Source organism: Theropithecus gelada, chromosome 10 (genome assembly GCF_003255815.1).
Source record: "Theropithecus gelada isolate Dixy chromosome 10, Tgel_1.0, whole genome shotgun sequence".
NCBI lineage: Eukaryota > Metazoa > Chordata > Mammalia > Primates > Cercopithecidae > Theropithecus > Theropithecus gelada.
In genome coordinates, this window is record NC_037678.1 from 92,850,261 (window position 1) to 92,873,818 (window position 23,558).

The window sequence follows — 23,558 nt, forward strand, 5'->3', positions numbered from 1 at the left end:
TTTTTGGATTGTTTGTTGTTAGTATATAAAAATACAATTGACTTGTGCATGTTTACCTTGTGTCCTGTGACCTTGTTAAATTCATTTACTAGTTCTAGTGTTTTTTGGTAGATTCCTGTAGTATTTTTTACATATATGATCTTATTTATGAATATAGTGTTACTTCTTCCTTTTCAATCTCTTGCTTTTATTTCATTTTCTTGACTTACAGCAAAGATAATTTCAATATTGAATAGTAATGATGAAAGAAAACAACCTTGCTTTATTTCCAAGCTTAGGGGGAAGGCATTCAGTCATTCACTAGTAAGTATTATGCTAGTTATACTTTTTTTTTCCTTGTGCCCTTTATCAGTTTGAGAAAGTTTTCTTCTAATTCTAGGTTGCTGTGAGTTTTTATCTTCAATAAATGTTGAATTTTGTCAAATGCTTTTTAGACGTATGGTTTTCTCCTTTTTTTTTTTTTTTTTTTGAGATAGGGTCTCTTTCACGCAGGCTGGAGTGCAGTGGTTCAGTCTCGGCTCACTGCAACCTTCGCTGCACGAGTTCAAGCTCTGGATTCTTCTGATTTAGCCTCTGGAGTAGGTGGGACCACAAGCACGCAGCACCATGCCCGGATAATTTTTTTTGTAGAGACAGGGTTTTGCCATGTTGCCCAGGCTGGTCTCGAACTCCTGAGCTAAAGTTATCCACAGTGCCTGGCCTGGTTTTTTCCTTTATTCTATCAATGTGGTGGATTATGTTGATTTTTAAAAAATATCAAACCAATTTTGCCTTATTGGGATAAATCTTACTTCGTTACGATGCATTATCCTTTTTATAAAATAATGGATTTCATAAATTTTAAAAAGACTTTTGCATCTCTGTTCTACTTCTCTACTTTTTGAGCTCTGCTTTTCCCCCCAATCTCTTGGTCTATGGACTATATCTTCTAATGCTTTTTTTTTTTAAGGTGTATTGTTTATGAAAAAGCCTATAGTACTATTTATTATCAGATATAAAAGTAAGTATAATTCCATGATATAAAATATCCAGTCATTGTTCATACGTGACTATATATGTGTATCTATCTATCTATCAATCCATCCATATATCCTCTTTATATAAATGGGAGTATCCTATACACACTTATTTTTACTTTGTTGTTGTTGTTTTTTAAATCTAACAGTATATCCTAGAAATCACTCTATAGAGATATAAATATATTTCCCATATTCTCTCTCTCTTTCTCTCTCTCTCTCTTTGAGACAGGGTCTCACTCTATCACCCAGGCTGGAGTGCTGCAGTGGTGCGAAATAGCTCACTGCAGCATCAAACTCCTGGGCTCAAGCTATCCTTCCATCTCAGCCTCCCAATTAGCTAGGATTACAGGCGTGCACCACCTTGCCTGGCTAATGAAAAAAAATTTTTTTGCCGGGCGCGGTGGCTCAAGCCTGTAATCCCAGCACTTTGGGAGGCCGAGACGGGCGGATCACGAGGTCAGGAGATCGAGACCATCCTGGCTAACACGGTGAAACCCCGTCTCTACTAAAAAAATACAAAAAACTAGCCGGGCGAGGTGGCGGACGCCTGTAGTCCCAGCTACTCGGGAGGCTGAGGCAGGAGACTGGCGGGAACCCGGGAGGCGGAGCTTGCAGTGAGCTGAGACCCGGCCACAGCACTCCAGCCTGGGCGACAGAGCGAGACTCCGTCTCAAAAAAAAAAAAAAAAAAAAAAAAATTTTTTTTTGGTAGAGACAAGGTCTCCCTGTGTTTTCCAGGCTGGTCTCAAATCCTGGCCTCAAATAACCCTCCTGCCTCAGTCTCCCAAAACGCTGGGATTATAGAGCCACCAGTCCAACTCCATTCTTTTACATAGCTGCATGGTACTCCATGGTATAGATGTGCCAAAGTTATTCAGATAGTCTGCTACTGATGGAAATTTAAGTTGTTTCCAGTCTTTTGCTATTACCAATGATGCTGCAATGAATAGCATGTATCATTTTGTTGGTTTGCCAATATGTATTTTAAGTGGAATTGCTGGCTCAAAGGTAACTGCATGTATAATTCTACTACATGCTCCCAAATTCTCCTCCAAAGGGGTTGTGCCATTTTTTATTCTCACCGTCAGCGTATGAGACCAACTTGCCAGCAGTGTGTGTTGTCATCTTTTGTAATTTTTGTCAGTCTGATAAATGAGAAATGGTATTTCAGTATTGTTTTAATTTGTATTTTTCTTATTGTGAGGTTGAGCATCTTTTTATATGGTTACAAACCATTTTAATTTCTTTTTCTGAAATTTTCTGTTCATTTTCCTGGCCCATTTTTCTAAAAAGGGCATTGGCATTTTTCTTCTCTATGTCTACAAGCTCTTTCTACATAGGATGTCAACCCTGTGCCTTGATGTAAGTAGCAAAAGTATTTTCCCAGTTTGTCATTTGTCTTTTTACTTTGCTAATGGTATTTTTGACATGTAAAGCTTTTAATATTTATTTTTAGGTAATTAATATCTTTCCCTTATTCTTTCTGGATTTTTAAGTCACAACCTTACTCATGGGTTAAAGAGATATTCATGTTTTTTTCTAGTATTTATATGTTTCATAATTTTTAGATTGAAATCTTTCATCAGTTTAGAATTTATTCTGATGCATAGCATAGATTCAATTAAAAACTTTGCCACGTGACTCCCCAGTTGTCCTAAATCAAATAGCTTTTTGCTACTAAAGCAGCTAAGATGCTGCCTTTATCATATACTAAATTTTAATATGCAGCTGGTTCTATATTTGTGTCTTTATTTATGTGTTTTTAAAGAGGAGTATATGGATGGTACATTTTGGGCCTCTGTAGCATAACTCTGTGTTGCCTTTATACACTTTAGCTTGTTATAAAATTCCCAGTTCATTGCCTCCCCACTGCACCTCACCCCTTAGGCAGACATTTAGATTCTGGCATAAGCATTGCAGAGAAGCCCCTGTCTTAAAAAAAAAAAAAAAAGTAACTTCCTACCTCTTTTCAGGTATTATATCTTTTGGTAGGTGAAACTTGGATGGTTTTGTCTGTTTTAGGTTTGTTCCATCTGCCTTACAGTAAAAGCAGATTCTGTTATTAAGCGTCTGTTGAATTTGAGGAATGCTGAAAAGTAATCTGGTAAGAAGTGTCTTCCTCAATTTTGAATCCATTTTGGATATATTCTCAAATTGAGCAAATAAGCAAATGTGTTAATGTCGTTAGGAGCCAGGATTCTCACTGTGGGAGAAGGATTATATAAATATGGAATGGGATAAAGCAAGGAATAACCCTGTAGGGATGAACTGGAATTGGTGTTATTGGTATAAACTCATGATTTCTAAAATAGGTATGTGCATATTTATGTGCATAAGTAAATATGTAGGTATGTGTATACATGCGTGTGTATTGTATGTATATGTATGTGTACATATGTATATACATGCATATATTTCCTAGCTCTTTCCCCTACAAGGGGCAAGAAGCAAAGACGCCCAAATAGCAATGAGCATACCTACAGACAAAATCTTGGTCTCTAATACTATTTTCCATTAAAAGGAACCAGGGCTTTATGGACAAATGGCTGATTCCAGGGCTTTTGCAGGGTAAGTGCAAGATGATCCTGAATCATCTTGTTATGCCAGCAAATAAAGTAGTGTTCAAACAAATCATAAGTCATGCCACAAGGACACAGGAGCCAGCCTTACATAGTTCCCACTGGCCACCTCTGGAACAATTTGAGGACCAAAATAATTAAGTATAGTAATGAATTTTTCTAAAGAGGAATTCATGATTCCCTGCTGGTAATACATGGATTAATAAACAGAGGCAAAGGAAGGTCTTTTGCTTGCAGTAGAATGCTGAGCTGTAAATATGGAGGGAGTGTAGGAGTTGGAAAATCATTCTTTTCAGTAATTATGGTAAAGATGAGATCAGGCAAGAATCATTAATGGGTGCTAAATCTAGGGGGAAATTTTGGTGAGGAACTGTATATTTTATGGTCTTAAAGTGTCTCCTCACAGACTGCTTATCAGTTACTAGGAGAAAATTAAAGCCCAGTAGTTTTTCAGTGAAGAAATGTAGGCAATGTCTTGCCCAGGTGATCAAAATTAACAGCACTAATTGAGGGGAAGACAGACACTGTGTGCCTTCAAATGCATTACCTTGAGAAGGACATGACATCACCTGCGCAGTATTCTGGCTGAGTATTTTTAGAGGATTCTCACTCTAATAGTCATTAGAATATTTTCACTATAATCTCAAGGAAACGTCAGACAAACACAAAATTAGGAGAATTTCATTTAAAAGGAGTACCTGCTACCAGAGGAAACCAAACCAAACCATTTGTGCTTAATGGAACTTACTGTAGAGCAAGCTCGTCCAACCCATGGCTCATGGGCTGTATGTGGCCCAGGGTGGCTTCGAATGCAGTCCAACATGAATTTGTAAACTTTCTTAAAACATTGTGAGATTTTTTTGATTTTTTTTTTTAGCTCATCAATTATCATTAGTGTGAGTGTATTTTATGTGTGGCTCAAGACAATTCTTCTTCTTCCAGTGTGGCCCAGGGAAGCCAAAAGATTGGACATCCTACTGTAAAGTGAGGGAGGCACATCATCACATGAATTGTTGTATAGTTAAACTCATATTAGGCATCATTAAACTTCTGTTTGTAGTTGCATATACTTCCCTTAGGAGTTGGGGAAGACATTTTATTTTGGAAATGAGACACGCATTGTTTAGAAGATTTTTAAAAAATAAAGCACTTAACACATGCCAAATACAAGAAGTAGGAAGAACATTTACATGATCTTTGCGAAGGTAGTATTAAGTAAAGGTGAAACCAGTAAGTAATAGTTTCTGTCTTCTTTGATTTTTTAAATTTAATTTATTTTTTTTTTTTTTGAGACGGAGTTTGGTTCTTGTCACCCAGGCTGGAGTGTGGTGGCGTGATTTCGGCTCACTGCAACCTCTGCCTCCCGGGTTCAAGTGATTCTCGTGCCTCAGCCCCCTGAGTAGCTGGGACTACAGGCACCCGCCACCACGCCTGGCTAATTTTGTACTTTTTAGTAGAGATGGGGTTTCACCATGTTGGCCAGGCTGGTCTCGAACTCAGACCTCAAGTGATCTGCCCACCTCGGCCTCCCATAGTGTTGGGATTATAGGCGTGAGCCACTGCCCCTGGCCTGATTTTTTAATTTTGAAGAAGACAGAACAAATACAGGAACATGCAAGAAGGTTTGACTATAACATGTTTTGTGGATTTCTTCCTAATCACTGCTTTCTGTTTGCTATGCTTTTATGCTTAGAAAACACCTGAAAATGGTAGTTGCTTACACAATCAGATGCTTGACAATAATCCCAGGAAAATTATCCTTATCTTTCTTTTATAATGAATTCCAGAAACAATCAGGTCAATGAAGCGTCTTCGGTGCTGTTGAGAACTACCAATTTTGTGACAATCATTGAAATTGTGCTACATTACAGTGTCTTTGAGGACATACAAACAAACCAGTATGTAAATAATATTATTTCTCTTTTCAGCTATGGTTTTCTTTTTCCATGTTAATCAAATCCAGTGTTATTGAAGACAATATGACATAGAAAATTATATCTGAATTTTTTTCCTCAGGTAGTTATTATTTTACAATTATCTACCAAAATAGAGGTCAATATTTAGTTTCCATATGTGAGATATTGTCCTCCTGTGTTATTTATAATACATGAAAGCCTACTTAGCAAACATGAAGAAATAAAATACATTCAACTATCAAAAATTGGAACATGACTGCTTGTTACTAAATAATATGAGCTAGGGCTGTGAAATAGGCTTTTATGGGAAGACTTTCAAAATTATGAGTGATGATATAGGAAGCTCTTTTATTTTTTTTAATTTATTTTTGAGACAGGGTCTGGCTCTGTTGCTCAGGCTGGAATTCAGTGGCCCGATGCTGGCTAACTGCACCCTCCACCTCCTGATCTCAAGCCATCCTCCCATCTCAGCCTCTCAAGTAGCTGGAATTACAGTGGAACTACAGGTGCACAACACCACACCCAGCTAATTTTTGTTATTTTTTGTAGAGACAGGGTTTCACCATGTTGCCCAGGCTGGTCTCAAACTCCTGAGCTCAAGCAGTCTGCCCACCTCAGCCTCCCAAAGTGCTGGGATTACAGGCATTAGCCACCGTGTCTGGCCTGGGAAGCTCTTTTACCAGAGGTGATGTAAAGTAGAAAAAGCAGTGGGCTCAAAAGGCTGCTGCCAACTGCCTAGGTGACCTTAGACAAGTCTTCATACCTCTCTGAGTCTCAGTTTTCTCACCTGCAAGTTGAAGGGTTTATACTGGATGCTTTGTGAGGTCTCTCGAGGAGCTTAAATACAGTAGCTGTGAAGCCTACAGGGTCACACCCAGTGCAGAGCACAGCTCACCTGGCAGAGGCTGGAGAATGGGGACAAAAGAATAGGATGAAAATCTTTGGAGAGAATTGAATGATTGCCTCTACCATTCTTGCAAGTCAGGGTGTAATCCCACCTCTTCCATAAAGTCGGGTTCCAGAGAAGACAGCAGGAAAGAGGAAGGTGGGACATCAGGATAGTTCAGGATACCAGACAGGACTCAGGGCAGGAAAGAGGTAAGAAGCAAAGTGGAAGCCAAGGCTTTATGTATGGCACCAACTGAAAATGAGCCATAGAAAAAGGAATGAAGAGCTGTAATTGGGCTAATAACAAAGGCACTTCAAATAAGATTGGTGGACTTTACTAGAGATACCTCAGGGCAACCAGAGTAATTGCAGCGTGCAGAAGTGAAAGTCCTTTTAAACTTCTGTTGACAGCCTACGATGTGCTTGGGAGTTGCTGGAAATAAAAAAACTGAATCCCACATGGCCCTGCCTCTTAGGAGTTTAAAATTTGGAGGGAGAGACAGGTATGTATGCCATTAACTGGGCTATCCTTTAGTTTGCAGATGGCACTAAAACAGTGGTTCAAATCAAGTGCTCTGGGAACACAGAGAATTAAATATGGTGCAATTAAATCTCATAGGAAGGATAAGGAAAGACTTGATAATGGAAGTGATATTTAAATTGGGCCTTGAGAAATAAGTAGGATCATCAGGTGGAGGGCTCGGGGAGGGTAGACGGGACAGCACATGCAGAAGAGTGAGGGAATGCAAAGATGGTACGATGTGTCTGTCACGCAGAGGTAAAGCCAAAAGACACACTGCCCCTGGATGGGGAAGGGCTCTGACTCTCATGTTAAGGAATGTGGGCTACAATCCAGTAAGATGGTGTCATTAGTACCAGCCACTTGGGCAGGTTTCTAGCCAGCCAGGCCCAGCCCTTGTTAGAGGCTAAGGGTGGAGGAGAGGATGGGCTGGCAGAGGGAGGGAGGGAGTAAAAGAGAGGAGTTAAATCAGTCTTGTAGTTTGAAGCTAGAATGAGTGGTTAGGAATTTTAGTGAAATTCCTAAAGAAGAAGGAGATGGTTTGAAGGGAGAGAGAAATAAAGTAATTTGGGTAAAGTTAGAAACATCCATGAGAGATTTACCATTAGGCTTTTGATAATGTTGTTCTGGAACTTGAGTGAGAGCCAGGGCTGGGTTTAACTACTTGGGAATGGAGGAGGTAGCGAGGTTCACTCAGACCTGATGCCCCTCATTGCTTTCCATAAAGAATGTGGTGATGTCAGCCACATATATATGCCTGGTCCTGTGGAGATGAAACTGTCGTAATTCCTGCCTTTGGGTGGTGGTGAGATAGATGATAACTAACTTTAGTGCCAAATACTATGGTGAGTGCTACAGTCCCTCATCTGGAAGACTTGAGGCAGATGTGTTATGAAATTCAGAATTTAAGGCAATGTGACACATATACTATGTTTTATATAACTCTCCAGTGGGATCTGGGCCAGCATGAAGTAATCAAACCCAATTTTGATTTCTAAAGTAAAGCCAATATTTCTAAAGTAAAGCATGAATATCTGTATTTGACTACAAAGAGTCTCATGTCAGTTCAAATTAGGTCAGGCCACCAAAAAAGTTTGCATCAAAATTACAAAAAAACTTAGTTTTCAGAGAATTTTACATTTCTGAATTGTGAACAAAGTAGTGTGGATCTGTTGAAAGTCTCATGAGAGCAAATACTTCCAACTTGAGTCAAAGAAGGCTTTGCAAAGGAGACAGCACTTGAGCAGGGTCTTGAAGAAAGCGTAGGCTTTCAATTAGCAGAAAATAGGAATCAGAGGTAGGATAAAGGAGAGGGCATTTCTTTTTTTTTTTCTTCAACTTTTATTTTAAGTTCCAGGGTACATGTGCAGGATGTGCAGCCTTGTTACATTGGTAAATGTGTGCCATGGTGGTTTGCTGCATAGATCAACCCATCACCTAGGTATTAAGCCCAGCATCCATTAGCTATTCTTCCTGATACTCTTTCTCTCCCCACCCCACCCACAGGCCCAGTGTGTGCTGTTCCCCCCATGTGTCCATGTGTTTTCATCATTCAGATTCCACTTACAAATGAGAACATGCAGTGTTTGGTTTTCTGTTCCTGCATTAGTTTTCTCAGGATAAAGGCTTCAGCTCTATCCATGTCCCTGCAAAGGACATGATCACGTTTCTTTTTATGGCTGCATAGTATTCCATGGTGGATATGTACCACATTTTCTTTATCCAGTCTATCATTGATGAGCATTTGGGTTGATTCCATGTCTTTGCTATTGTGAATAGTGCTGCAGTGAACATACATGTGCATGTGTCTTTATAATAGAATGATTTATATTCCTCTGGGTATATACCCAGTAATGGAATTGCTGGGTCAAATGGTATTTCTGCCTCTAGATCTTTGAGGAATCACCACACTGTCTTCCACAATGGTTGAACTAATTTACACTCACACCAACAGTGTAAAAGCATTCCCTTTTCTCTGCAACCTCACCAGCATCTGTTGTTTCTTGATTTTTTAATAATCGCCATTCTGACTGGAGTGAGATGGTATCTTATTGTGGTTTTGATGTGCATTTCTCTAATGATCAGTGATGATGAGCTTTTTTTCATATGTTTGTAGGCCACACAAATGTCTTATTTTGAGATGTGTCTGTGGGTTTTTTTTTTCTTGTGAATTTGTTTAAGTTCCTTATAGACTCTGGATATTAGACCTTTGTCAGATGGATAGGTTGCACAAATTTTCTCCCATTTTGTAGGTGTCTGTTCACTCTGATGATAGTTTTCTTTTGCTGTGCATAGCTTTTTAGTTGATTTAGATCCCACTCATCAAGTTTTGCTTTTGTTGCAATTGCTTTCGGTGTTTTCATCATGAAATCTTTGCCCATTCCTATGTCTAGAAGGGTATTGCCTAGGTTGTCTTTTAGGGTTTTTATAGTTTTTGGGTTTTAATTTAAGTCTTTAATTCATCTTGAGTTAATTTTTGTATATGGTATAATCAAGGGGTCCAGTTTCAATTTTCTGCATATGGCTAGCCAGTTCTCCCAGCATCATATATTGAATAGGGAATCCTTTCCCCATTGCTTGTTTTTGTCAGGTTTGTCAAAGATCAGATGGTTGTAGCTGTGTGGTTTTGTTTCTGAGTTCTCTATTCTGTTCCATTGGTCTATGTGTCTATTTTTGTACTAGTACCATGTTGTTCTGGTTACTGTAGCCTTGTAGTATAATTTGAAGTTGGGCAGCATGATGCATCCAGCTTTCTTCTTTTTGCTTAGGATTGTCTTGGCTATTTGGTCTCTTTTTTGATTCCATATGAATTTAAAAATAGTTTTTTCTAATTCCGTGAAGAATGTCAATGGTAGTTTAACAGAAATAGTATTGAATCTATAAATTTCTTTTTCATGATATTGATTCTTCCTATCCATGAACATGGAATGTTTTTCCATTTGCTTGTTTCAGAGAGGACATTTCAATAGAGGGAAGAATTGGAGCGAAGGCGCAGGGGAAGTAAAGTCCCTGGTTTGTGTGGGTGATTTTGGGTAGTCTACTGGACCACAGGACCCACAGGAACGAATGGCAGGTTCAGGTGGGTTGTAACCTGAACATTAAGAACTTTGAACCATCTTTGGCAAGATTGAAACTTGAAATTTTATTCTGCCGTTAGTGGAGAATGGCATGGCCACATCTTTGTTTTTGAAAAGGGGAACCTGGTCTTGTTTGGTTCTTGCTCTGTGCCAATGCAGAGGGTTGATTAGAATGGAGGGAGACTGAGGTAGGGAGGCAGTAGGCATTGCGGAAGAGAAAGATGATGTGTGCCGGTGCAAGCTCAGTCATGGAGAGGATGGAAATTTGAGATCCATGCATTGGCAGTTTTGAGAGCCAAGGTGGAATCAATGGGATTCAATGAGTAATTGAATAGAGTGGGTGGAGGAAAAGGAGATTCAAGGATTGATTCCTGGCTGAAGCTCAAGGACAGAAAGCAGGACAGTATAGTGAGTGATGAAGACTGAGTGCTCAGGAATCCATCCTGGGCTTGTATCTCAGCTGCCACTTCCTACAGGAAATAGCTTAAACTTCTCCTCATCTACAAAGGAAAATAATAATGGCATCTTCCTAGGAGGATAAAAATATGGCTTAAACGAGTTAATCTATATGAATACTAATCACAGGGACTGACACATAGGAAACATCATAGCACACATATTTGTGAATCTTGATGATTTTGATGACGAGACCCCAAGAAGATGTGTTGTGTGCTTTTTTTTTTTTTTTTTTTGGAGACGAAGTCTCACTCTGTTGCCCAGGCTGGAGTGCAGTGGTGTGATCTTGGCTCACTGCAACCTCCGCCTCCCGAGTTCAAGCGATTCTCTTGCCTCAGCCTCCCTACTAGCTGGGATTACAGGCATGCACCACAACACCCGACTAATTTTTGCATTTTTAGTAGAAACAGGGTTTCACCATGTTGGCCAGGCTAGTCTCGAACTCCTGACATCAAGTGATTCACCTGCCTCAGCCTCCCAAAGTGCTGGGATTACAGGCGTGAGCCACCATGCCTGGCTCCCAAGATGTTTTTAATTCTGCAATTGTTTATAGATTAACTTGTAGTTACAATATCTGTAAAGTTGTAGTCCTCAAGGAGGACCTGTAGTCCTTTCTGTCCTTAAGGTTCTGCAATTACATGAAAGTTTCTTATGTTTAACCTCTTTGAATATTTGATATCTCTAGTTTTTTCTCAAAAATGTAGGCAGAGTAGACAAAAGTCTGTCAACGTACTCTTATCTGTTTCCTGGCTGTAAGAAACATATGTACTCTATTTTTCTAGCTATAATATGAACTTTAAAAAAGCAACCAATTGCCAAAACACTGTTACTACTGAAAAAAATTTTAAATATTACTGGAGGGGACAGGGACTGTGGGTTGGAGTTAAGGGAAAGAAAAGAACTCCTCATGTACAGAATTTTGTTAAGGTGAAATTCAGAAAACTAGTCACAGATATTCAAAATGGTATTGATCAATATGACAAATGCTGAAAGATGATTTGGAATTTCAATCTGGTTGGAGAGCTGCTTGTCAATTAAGCTGTCACAAGGATCCCTGTGTGGCTTGGCCTCTTTAAAATTCTTCAAAAGAATTACTTAGTCTCCTGGATGAAAAATATATCACTGGACTCCTAACTATCAAGCAGTGTCCAGCTCTCCAGAGCTTAGGCCAGATAGCTTGATGCTCACTGCTCTCTGAAGCAGATGTGATGGAGGCCTCATGAGTATCCTTCAGAAAGCATTTGCTGCAGGAAAACGGGAAAGTTGATTCAGAGGTTGATCATGGTGTGCCTGAAGTGGAACTTAAGCAAATCGTTGAAAAATTTCAAAAATCACTGACCACACTCAAATACTTAATCAGGAAAGAATTGCAGTTTACTGAGACTCCATGTAGAAAATTCAAATGCAGACTGAGAGACACACGGGAGAATGTCTGTGGCAATTAAGTTTCACATATGTTGAGTTATGTAAACTTACAGACATTCGGGATTGAGAACTAGTGTTATCTATAAAATATTTTCTCTTAGGTGGCACATTGATTGCATTATTTTTACAAATCTCGCATCATCTTTAGCAAAGTGTTCTGCATTTGGAAAACTTTCTAATATAATATTCTAATAGTATTTTCTAGAGTTAAAAGATGTTTTTGGATTTTTTTTCATTTTGAAATGCAATTCATACACCTATTTTATAAATAAAGTAGTGGTGACACGAATGTATTCAATATTAACAAATGTTCTCTAAGAATGAGATGAAGAAATCACCAGTGTCAAGTCCAAATTCAACAGAAATGAATCACTCAGAAACAAAATCATTTGGGGGCATTACTCATACAATATAATAATATCAAACATACATAAAATGTTATATTTTCATATGGACCCTTGAATTATGGAGGATTCTTCAGTGGCTTTAATATCAGGGAACCAGATTAACTCAGATTTGATTCAGCCAGTCCAAATAAGGCAAAATCCAAATGCTTCTGGAACTATTTGACAGAAAAATCAGTATCAGAAACTCAAGATATGAAGAGAAAAGCTATGTGCAACAAGTACTGTGAACATTTAACTTTTCATGTTCTGCATAGATGAATCCATAGTAAAGTAGAATAACCATTACAAAGTTAAGTAGTTTGTTTTAATGAGCTATGTCTACTTAGGGAAAGTTAATGTAAGACCTGTACCAAGGATCCAATTCAAACAAGCAGCACTCTCCTTTCTTTCCCTTTTATCAGAAATATTCATGTAATTTTTATTTTGGTCTTAAGTTTGTTTTTTCATTATATTTTGCTGTATAGACAAGACCTAAAAGAAGCAATTAGAGGTGGCATAACTGAAACTAATATGGAAATACACACATGCATAACAGCCAGGAAAATAAATTAACTGATGCTTTTGAGCACTTGAAGACAATTCATATAACATCTAATTTGAAAATATTATAGGTAACAGGATTTGCACACTCCATTAAAAAATACGTCTAATCTTAGCAAGAAATCCCAGCAATAAAAAATAAATATAAAAGAAAACTCCAGTAAATGAAGATACTTGTGTTTCTGGGAAGGATGGCTAAACTAGGTAATGCGACCCAATTCTTCTCAAATTAGGTAACTTACTTAAAGCAATTTAAGGTTTGTTTTTGAGGACTTTTAGAAAATAATTCTAAAGTTCACCTGAGAAAGAGAAAAAGCAGGTATTTTAAAGCCAGTCACAGGAGATCACCTATTAAATAAAATGTAAAAGCATGTGTTAAAGCTATAGTATTTAAAACAGAATGATTAAGATATAAAAAGAACGAAATAAATGTAGCAGAATAGATAGCCTCCAAACAGATTTGATAAGAGAAGCATCATAGATCAATAAATAAAAGGAAAGTAATTTAATAAATGTCTTGAGAAAGTTGGCAAGCTATTTGGTGGAAAGCATAGTTTTTCCTTCTCTTTTAAATTCCTATGTACATTTTATAAGAATAATACAATGGACTTTGGGGACTTGGGTGAAAGAGTGGGAATGGGGCGAGGGATTGGGTACAGTGTCTACTGCTCAGGTAATGTGTGCACCAGAATCACTAAAGAACTTATTCATGTAACTAAATACCACCTGTTCCCCAAAAACCTATGGAAATTAATAAAAAAAATCCTATGGACTGGGTGCGGTGGCTCACACCTGTAATCCCAGCACTTTGGGAGGCCGAGGCAGGAGGATCACGAGGTCAGGAGTTTGAGATCAGCCTAACCAACACAGTTAAACCCTGTCTCTACTAAAAATACAAAAAGTAGCTGGGCCTGGTGGCATGCGCCTGTAATTCCAGCTACTCAGGAGGCTGGGGCAGGAGAATCAATTGAACCCAGGAGGCGGAGGTTTCAGTGAGCCGAGATGGCGCCACTGCACTCCAGCCTGGGCAACAGAGTGAGACTCCGTCACAAAAGAAAAAAAAAATTTGATGTGAATTTTAGATACATTTAAGATTAAATGTATAAAAAGTAATAATATTTGGAAAAAATTTTGATAAATATTTAACCAATCTCTAGAAGAGGAGAAACTCTGTAAGCATAAAACTAATGAAAATAATCACAAAGAGAAAGATTAGCATTCTTGAGTTTATAAACTTTTATTTCTGTAAATACTAAAAAGTAAAGAGAAGGTATGAAAATTTATGACTTCCAGGCTTTGGGTGGTGGCTCACTCCTGTAATCCCAGCACTTTGGGAGGCTGAGGCAGGTAGATCACTTGAAGCCGGGAGTTTGAGATCAGCCTGGGCAATGGGACAGAACCCTGTCTCCACTAAAAATACAAAAATTAGCCGGGCGTGATGGCTTAAACCTGGCAGAAACTGCAGTGAGCCAAGATCATGCTACTACACACCAACCTGGACAACAGAGTGAGATTGTCTCAAAAAAAAAAAAAAAAAGAAAATTTATGGCTTCCAAATATGATGGCACTAGAATCCCTATAGACACATGGACAAAGAACAAGAATAGGCAATTTTGCAAAATAAACCTAAACACAAAAAAGGTTGTGAAAAATTCAGACTCATCCATAATGAAAGAAATGTCCACTAAAACAGCAATGAGAAACCACTTTACTTATAAAATTAGAAAAGACTGAAAATTGATGTTACCACTGAGGATGTATTGGGGCTGGGGCTCTCATCATGGCTGCTGGGAGTGCGAATTGGTACAGCCAATTTGGAAGAGGCTTTGGCAGTGTGGACCAAGGGCAGGAAAATGTTTATTATAGCCTTGGACCTGGTAGTTCCTCTTTAGGAGTGTATACTGAGAAATAATCAGAAATGAAGTCAGAAATACAGAGTTGTTCACAACAGTATTACATTATTTTCATATCAGCAAGTTCCATTATGTAGTTCATTAGAAATACAATATAATTTTTGTGTTTTACCAAATATCAAATTTTTAAAAATTTAAATTGTAATTGTTTGCAAATTTTGCAACCATTCACTTAGTGCCAGTTAACATTTAAAAGTTTTCGTGTGCTCATTCATACTTATTTGAATTCTATTCAGTAAGTTAACTATATAAGGTGTATTTAAATCTAGACTAAAAATAATTCTTATCATTAAAGACAAAGGCATACCCAGGTATCAACTTTAGTAAGCCATGGGTTTAAAAAAATATTTAATGAATTTAAGGGTGTGTATGATCTCACTGTGATTCACTTTTAAAAAGTTATATTTCCTTTTTTCCCTTCCTCTGGATTTTCTCTTTAACCACAGACAGAGGAAGTTATGAAGGGAGAATAAATACCCCAGCTCCTTTCTCTTCCTGCTCCCTCATCTCCCAACTGGAAGCCAGAGGGGCACAGGATCCCAGAGCACATGGCACAGAGAGGTCAGACTCCCAGGGCACAGAGCAGAGCAGGGTAGAGAAGGGTGGAAAATGGGACTGGAGGAGGGGCACACAGAGGCTCACCAGCCTGAAGATGAATGAAAACGGCTGCCTATTCCCTATGGACAAACACAGTTACTGTTCCTTGCTGCTCAGCTGCACAGGCTCAAACTGTGCTTCTGATCATTCATGGCAGAAAGATAATCTTTGTCTGTGACCTCTAAACTCCTGGGCTCCTCCATTCCTCTCCATTGGAAAGGAAACCCATGTGTCAGCCACAAAAGAGACCTTATTTGTCTTTCAGAAGAAAGTGCTAATCCATAGTGCTTAAGGGAGTAAGGTCTGAGACTTAGCCAAGCCTCAAAAATTCTCATCTAATAGCTCATTAATGAGCTTTAATAATGATTATAAGTTGCTTGAAAAGTTCTAATCAGAAAGAGAAAATAACATGAAATTACCTATCAATATGTGCTCCTGCTCCCAGAAATAACTGCAAGTTTTATTTAATGTAAAGTCACAATGGTGGTGGAAAACAGAAAAATATCAGAAGTAATGAGTGGCAGATTGCATTGGCTACAATATCTCCCTTCCTGCGTGCTACGGTGTGATCTTGACGTTCCTCCTACCCAGTGGTAAGGTGTAGATCTTCCACTTAACCTGGATAGATTTCTGTGAGTCAACCAATAGAGATAGTATAATGGATGTTATATGATGTCTGAGAAGTCATAAAAATGTCACATACTTGTGCTTTGTTCTCTTGGAGAGAACAGAGTCTCTATGTTGTGAGGAAGCCCAAGCAGCCTGTGGAGAGGACCCAAGACTGCTGGCCCACATCTCCAGTTGAGCTCTTAACTGATAACCTCTACCATGCTACCAACCATGTGAATGAGCCATCTAAGAGCAGATCCCCAGTACTCAGTTGCACCTTTCCAGGTAATGCCACATGGAGCAGAGATGACCTGTTTCTGTCCAACCCCACCTCATTGCAGATTCCTGAGCAAAATAAATAATTGTTACTGTTTAAGCCATCAAGTGTGAAATGGTTTGTATGCAGTACTGGAACAATGATGAATCCTTGAATAGTGGAAAACAAGTGAAATTGAGTGAAAGAAGAAACTATCCCAAGATATTCCTGGGGAGGCCTACTACAGAATGGGTGCACCTGTTCAGTGAGTCCTAGGAAGGACTATTTCTGGTTAGAACTGGAGGCAGCCTGGCCAACCTGTCCCTACTTCTATGAGGTGTCAGGCATCAAAACAAAGAAAAGGGAATTATGAAAATAATTAAAAATTTTAAAAAGGCCGGATGTGGTGACTCTTGCCTGTAATCCCAGCACTTTTGGGAGGCCGAGGCAGGTGGATCACCTGAGGTCAGGAGTTCAAGACCAGCTTGGCTAACATAGTGAAACCCCGTTTCTATAAAAATACAAAAATTAGCTTTGTGCCTGTAATCCCAACTATTTAGGAGGCTGAGGTGGGAGAATCCCTTGAACCCAGGAGGCAGAGGTTGCAGTGAGCTGAGATTATGCCATTGCACTCCAGCCTGGGTGGCAGAGCAAGACTCTGTCTCAATAAATAAATAAATAAATAAATAAATAAATAAATAAATAAAAAGATAAAATACAAATAAATAAAAGATTAAAGAACCCAGAAGAGTAGTTCAATGAAATTCAAAGCTGATTCTTCAAAATATTAATAAAATAGAATTGTGGTTATAAAACAGAGATCTTTTGCAAATGAGAAAAGGTATATAATTACAGATGCAGAGAACATGACTTACAAAACACTGCTGTGGGTAATTTTGTGCTAATAAATAAAAAACCATAGATGAAGTAAATATTTTCTAAACAATAGGTTGCATGTATTCCTAGCACCATATACTGCAAACTCATAGGAAATACAGAGAAGAGAGAAATAAGCTTAAAAAAATATCAAGAAGGAAACAAATGCAGAGTGTGACCCAGTATTTGCAACAAATCAGTAACTGGAAAAGAAGGGGGTGAAGATTGTCCTAAATGAAAGGCATAGATACATGGCGACTGTAAGGAAGAGTTGGCTCTTTTTTGAATCCTGATTTGAACAACAAAGTGTAGAAATAAAATTTTGAACCCATAGGGGAAATAAAATTATGGACTGAGTGCCAAATAACAGAGCTGGTCCTGGGGTGAGGCACACTATGCCTTGGGGTACAAACTTTAAGGAGTCACTGACCCTGCATTGGCACAGCCGAGAGAGCAATGCTTCCTTCAGTTTCATGCCCTAGGTGCCTTGATTACTTCACCTGAGTCTCATACCTGTCAAGTATTATACCTTTTTTTTTTTTGAGGTATAATAATGGCATTGTGATTACGTAACAAAATATTTGCATTTTTTAGAGATGTGTATTACATCATGGAGAGGCGAAATGATGTGTCTGGGATTTGCTTTAATACAGTTCAGCAAGAAAAAGGGATAGATGAAGCAAATGTCGCCGCATCTAGGTAACTGTGGAAATTGCATGAGTGTTTGGGGATTTGTTATATATTCTTTTGAATAGTTGAAAATTTTCATAATAAACTTTGTTTTTAAACTGGGTAAGAGCATGACAACATAAATAATGGCATCACCCAAATGGACATATTTGCTAATCTCCCAGATTTTCCTGTTCACTGGTGTCCTTTATTCTTGGCCTGCCATCCTCTTCCCAGGATGAAATGCAGACAATGTGCCCCTCCATGACTGGTGTCCAGTGCTAGGAAATTGGAGGTATCACTGTCCTGGGTCTCCCCTGGTAACCTGGACAAGGATGGGAGACACTGTGGATATGTACTTTACCTGAAACTTTAGAAAGATAAAAGGAGTCACTTGAGGCCTCCCAAAGGAAATTGGGAGTTGAAGTGAGCTTAAGGGACGTAGGGTCAGATCTCTGTTCAAATCCCAACTCTGCCATCAGCAAAGTACTTAACTTTTCTGAGCCTTGGTTTATTTGGCTGTGAAAACAGGAATGTTAATATTTATCCTGAAAGGATTGATGTGGGAATTAAGTGAGATGACATTTGTGAAAATCCTTAGTACCCTGCCTGGGAACGTGGAAGCTACTCTGTTTCTTCCCTCTTTCCTTGAAGGAGAGATGTTTTTGGCATCTTTAGGCTGCAGTTGCACATTATGGAGGTGAGAATTCTGTTGTTTGGAGACATAACCGCTGTTATCCCTGTTCTTACTCCACTATAGTCTGAATGACTGAGTTTTGCTCTTAAAGACCCTCTGTGTCAAAATGCCACTGTGGAGTTTTTTTCTGAGAGGATTCTGACTGTGTTTTCAACCATTCAGGGTCCACAGCTGTTGAGTTCCACTTTTCCCTCCCTGTGCCCCAGTACTGGGCCCCTCACCCTGAGGTCGCTGCTCTCCCAGACCACATTCTCACATTGCCTGAGAAGTGCTGATTCTATGACCAAACCAGATGAGTCTACCAGATGAAAAGTCACTTTGCCAGTGTCTGAATTTTCCTCTCCAGATCTTCCAGAAGTCTTGCTGAGGCCTCTGACCTTTGCATGAACACCTGGTGGCTTGTGAGAGACCCAAGGCATTCTGATGTGTAGCCCAGCTTGAGACTTAGAATCTGTTTTCTCCAGCCATTGATTCTAGGGCAACAAAGAAGTTCCTGCTCAACATTATGTTTCATGTATGTAGAAAAATATGGACACATACACAAAATATGCGTATTGATATTTGAGGTTTTGGATTTAATAGTGATAGGAGTTAATAAGCAGGAGATGTCAGGAATGGCTTCAAGGAGGAGGTGAAGGGGAGCTTTGGAGGTTGAACAAAATTTAGATAAAAGAAGAGAAGGAAAGATGAAAGGCATTCACAAGCTAGACTCCCATCCAGCACCCTGTTAGATTTTCTTTATAATTTGCCACTGGAAAGCTCCAGAAAGGTTATCAGATGGGTTTGTTTTAGAGTAAGCTGAAAAAACAAAAGATAATATTGGAAAACTCAAACCATAGTTCAGTATCATTTCTGAGTGTTTGTGAGGGTAGCAGCCATAGGTAGACTAGACCCATGATAGCCCAAGACAGGGTTCCTCTGTTCTTAACTTGTGCTCAGGTAAACCAAGGATGATATAAAAGTTCTATTATTAGTACAACCTGTGTTTTGAATCTTCCTCATCACAATAAGCTAAAAGCCTCACCACACAGTTTGATGTGAAGATTTATTTCTCAGACTAGTGTGTGACTGAAGCAGCTGGGTGGCAGTGGGTGGGGGTAAAGGTGATGAAGGATCACTGGCAAAGCTCCTGTAGGGAGAGGAGACGAAGCTCAGGTTGGCAGAGCTGCTGAGGTACACCAGGCCTGGGTGCCCTCTGTGGCCTGAGGATCCCCTCCTCCCTGGAGCCTTCTCTTAGGATTCTGTGATGTCAGCTACAGAAAACAGGAGCTCCCACAGCAGTGGAAGCGCCCAGCCAATGACATCAGAATCTGTGGGGTGGACCCAGCATATGCACTTTTCAAAGCCCTCTGGTTAATCCAACGTGCAGCTAAGGCTGAGAACCTCCACTCTAAATATTCATACTGTAGTTGCTCTGGGTCCTGACTGCAGATTCAAACCACCTTTCTTGAAAAATGACCCTGTCTTTTAGGCCTATCCCCCAAAACTCTGCTATCATTGGCATGGGGTGGGCCAGCCCAGGTATTGGTAGTTTTAAAAAACTTCCCAAAATGATTCTAATGAGCAACCAAGTTTGGGAGCCAATGTTCTAATTTTAAGAAAGCAGCTAACAGCTAAAGCCAGAACCTCCCCTCCACGTATCACCTAAGCTCAACAAACACTCCTACAAGCAGCCTACCTCTCATCTCTTCGACAGGACACTGGGAGGGGAGAGTGGACCTTGGAGAAGGGAAAGGTTAGCAGGGTCGGGTTATCCCCTTCATCCCTGTGGGGGCAGTGGGAGTGCTGAGGGGGTCACAGGGGGCTTCCATAGGACTCCAATAGAGAGAGGGCCTGCCAGAAGGGAGAATGATGACAATTCTTAGCAAGGTAGTTCTCCATGTCAGGGAACTTTAGGAGGTGCTGCTGCTGGATCTCCCCCAAATTATCCACATATCCCAGGAGAGCTGATACATGGAGCCTGCCTTTTTGTGGGCCTCAGGGCCAGGCACTGTCAGCCAGGGCAGCAGTGACTTCAGGAGGTAAAGAATGCCAGCTGCTGCCAGCTGAAGAATCAGACAAATTTCTTCCTTCTCTCCTCATCCCAACATCATTTTCCAACCCTGTATATTCCGTTTCTCCACACTCCATGCAGTCGGGGTCTCTGCTGAAGCCCACACTGGGGACAGGAGGAAAGGAGATTTCAGTGGAATTCTATGTACTGAATTTAATAATCAAAAGCAACTAGAGGAGAAATTCTCTGACAGGCCTAAGATGAGGACTAGAACAAGGGATCTGATGTGGCCAAATTGGAAGCAGAGGCTAGAGAAATAGAAACCAGTTTCTGTCTATTGCCTGCTGAGTAGAGACCATTTGCTGCATCAGTTACTCACACATCGTGTCCTTCTACAAGATTCAAAGGTCTTTGAGGGCAGGGAATACACCTGATGCTTCTGAAACAACCAAAAGCCAGGCCCGCACCGGGCATAGAGCAGAGGCATGTTCTTCCCCACATCCTGGATAATCTTTACATTCTGCTTGGTCTACTGGTGGCACAAAGGTTTTGTTTTAAACTAAGGATTTCTCACCTCATTGTTGGCGGGGGGGATTAATTATAAAATAAAGGTATAGCTCAGGTAAATTGTTTTACAGTACTTGAGCAATATGGCATTGGCAACTATTTTAAAAAGTTTTTGGAAGGTTACATTTGACTTTGAAGTTGGATATCTATAAATTCACAGATATTCCCTGACCCCGGCTTGTGGTGCTCTTTGGCAGCCAGTGATAATGCCTGAGACCTGTATTTTATACTGGCCCTAAAATGCAAGCAGTTTGGGAGGTCTTTATTAATCTCTTAGGTCAACCAACCTCTCTCCACTTAGAATACTGGAAGGATTCCAAAGTGGAAAGGTGTTTATTGAGTATATATTGCAATGACATACCCTGAAACCACTGTGTTGGGGAATTAATTTACATGAAACATTACAGGACATGTTATTGCTTCAGTTCTCCCATGCTACCTTTGTTCTGAGAATCTGGAGTTTCCTTGGGAATAGGATGGAAAGACTTCTACACCTTGGCCCCCTAAATCAAGAGGAGAAACAGGCTTGCCATTTTAGTGTTAAAATGAGTGCTGATGCAAACATTTACCTTTTTATTTATACTGATAATCTAATGAATAATCTGAAAATATGGCCGGGGAGGAGGATTGCTAGGAATGATAAACACATAGTAAAGTAGTTTGATATGCAGGAAACTGCTTCTAAAATATACTAGCTGGTGCTTACTGAGGGAAACAGTTACTCTTTGGATACAACGTGCTTTCATTCTATAGCCATCTTTTTCTTTTTTTTTTTTTACAAAAATATTTATCTTAATGGTATATTTCCCTACAGACTTTCTTCATATTCATATTTTACAAGGATACAAATCATCTATGTACAATTTTTCATTCCTTTTTAAAATTTAATATATAGCATAAATGTCTTCAGGTTATTATGTAGTATTCATATCTAGAATTTTAATGCTAAAATTATTTTGTTAGGTAGCTTATAATAATTTATTTAAATATAACCTAATATAAGAATTTGAGTTTGCCTCCAATTTTACTATTATAAAAATGCCATGCCATTTTTGCTATTATAAAATATATTTTTATGATGTGCCTTTTTATTATTTTGAAATTTTTAAGAGCAGATTCTCAGAAGTGAAGTTGTGGGGCACAGTGTTTGAAGTCATTTTAATTCTTGACAAAATTGCCAAATTTCTTTCCAAAATGACTGTACCAATGTACAACTCTCCCATACACAACTTTCTTTTTATGGTCTTATGAAAGCCTTCTTTTATTTACTGAGAAAAAAGTGGAAACCATTTGTGTTATATGCATGATAAACTCCCTAAAGTCTCTCCAGAATGAAAATGAAATTCATGCATATTTTTAGACAGAAGAAAAGGCAGAGAAACATGGTGTTGGACTATCACAACTGTGTGTGTGTGGTGGGCTTTGTAAAGAATTGGAGCTTAATGTACCTAACAAACGACTAATCTTCTGCCTGAAAAATAGGCTGAGCTGACCAGATGGTGAGTGGAATGAAATCACTTTTCTACCATTATGGGAAGATTTCTAACTCTTTGTCACCCACTCTGTTCTTCCTAGGCAGTAAGTCAATGGGGATGCTTGCTTATAAACGACAGGAGGCAAAACCCCATCTCCGCCCTAATTTCTCATCACTTTCTCAGTACCTATTCATTTAGACTTTTGTCTTTAATACATGTATTTTCCCTTGGCAATACCATAATGTCTTTTTTTTTTTTTTGTCTCTTCACCATAATCATGATGAACAAAAATGTAATGCACATAGTATTCCTTCATTTGAGTCTTTCTTTTATTCTTTTAATTTCAAACTGCTGTTCTTCCTAAAGGAGGACTGTGTTACAAAAGAATGAAATTTTCCAGACAATGTTTAGTACATAATAGTTTTAAGAGGCTTCATGTTTGCAAGAGACAAATTAAGCAGCCTCCTCTAATATGTAGACAACATCTGTTACACAGTCACCATTAATGATAACACTGGGATCTCTTTTGTGACTGATTTTCATCCAGCTGCACCTACCCATAAAAGGCGCCAGCAAAGAGGGCTACAAATTTATCTGTCAGTTCAGAATGACTTTGGAAAACGGCACATAAACCTAAAGCAAATCTTTGTTAACCTCTGAAATCAGAGCCTCCATAAATCACTGTTAGGGACAACTTATAACCTCCTCATAGCCAACTCATCATCTCCATTCAGTGTTTGATAAGATGCTCCAAATCTTAGGCTGGTTATACGGAAGAAAGGTACACACCAAGAAACTAAGCCTAATGTTATGGTGCCCACCTGTAAAGAAACACACATACCCATTGATCAGTCAATTACAAGTTTTTGCTCCAAAGCTTTATTTCAGACATTCCCACCTGCACCAATGGATCTATTACTAAATAATAAAAACCCTACAAAATCCTTGGTAGGGCTAATTAGCTATGACTAATCATTTGATTTGGTGAGTTGTTATTATTTGAAATTAAACATTAAGATTCTTAAATGAAAACCATTCAGAAAGCTAATAGAAGGGTTCCACTTTCTTTGCAAGACTGAG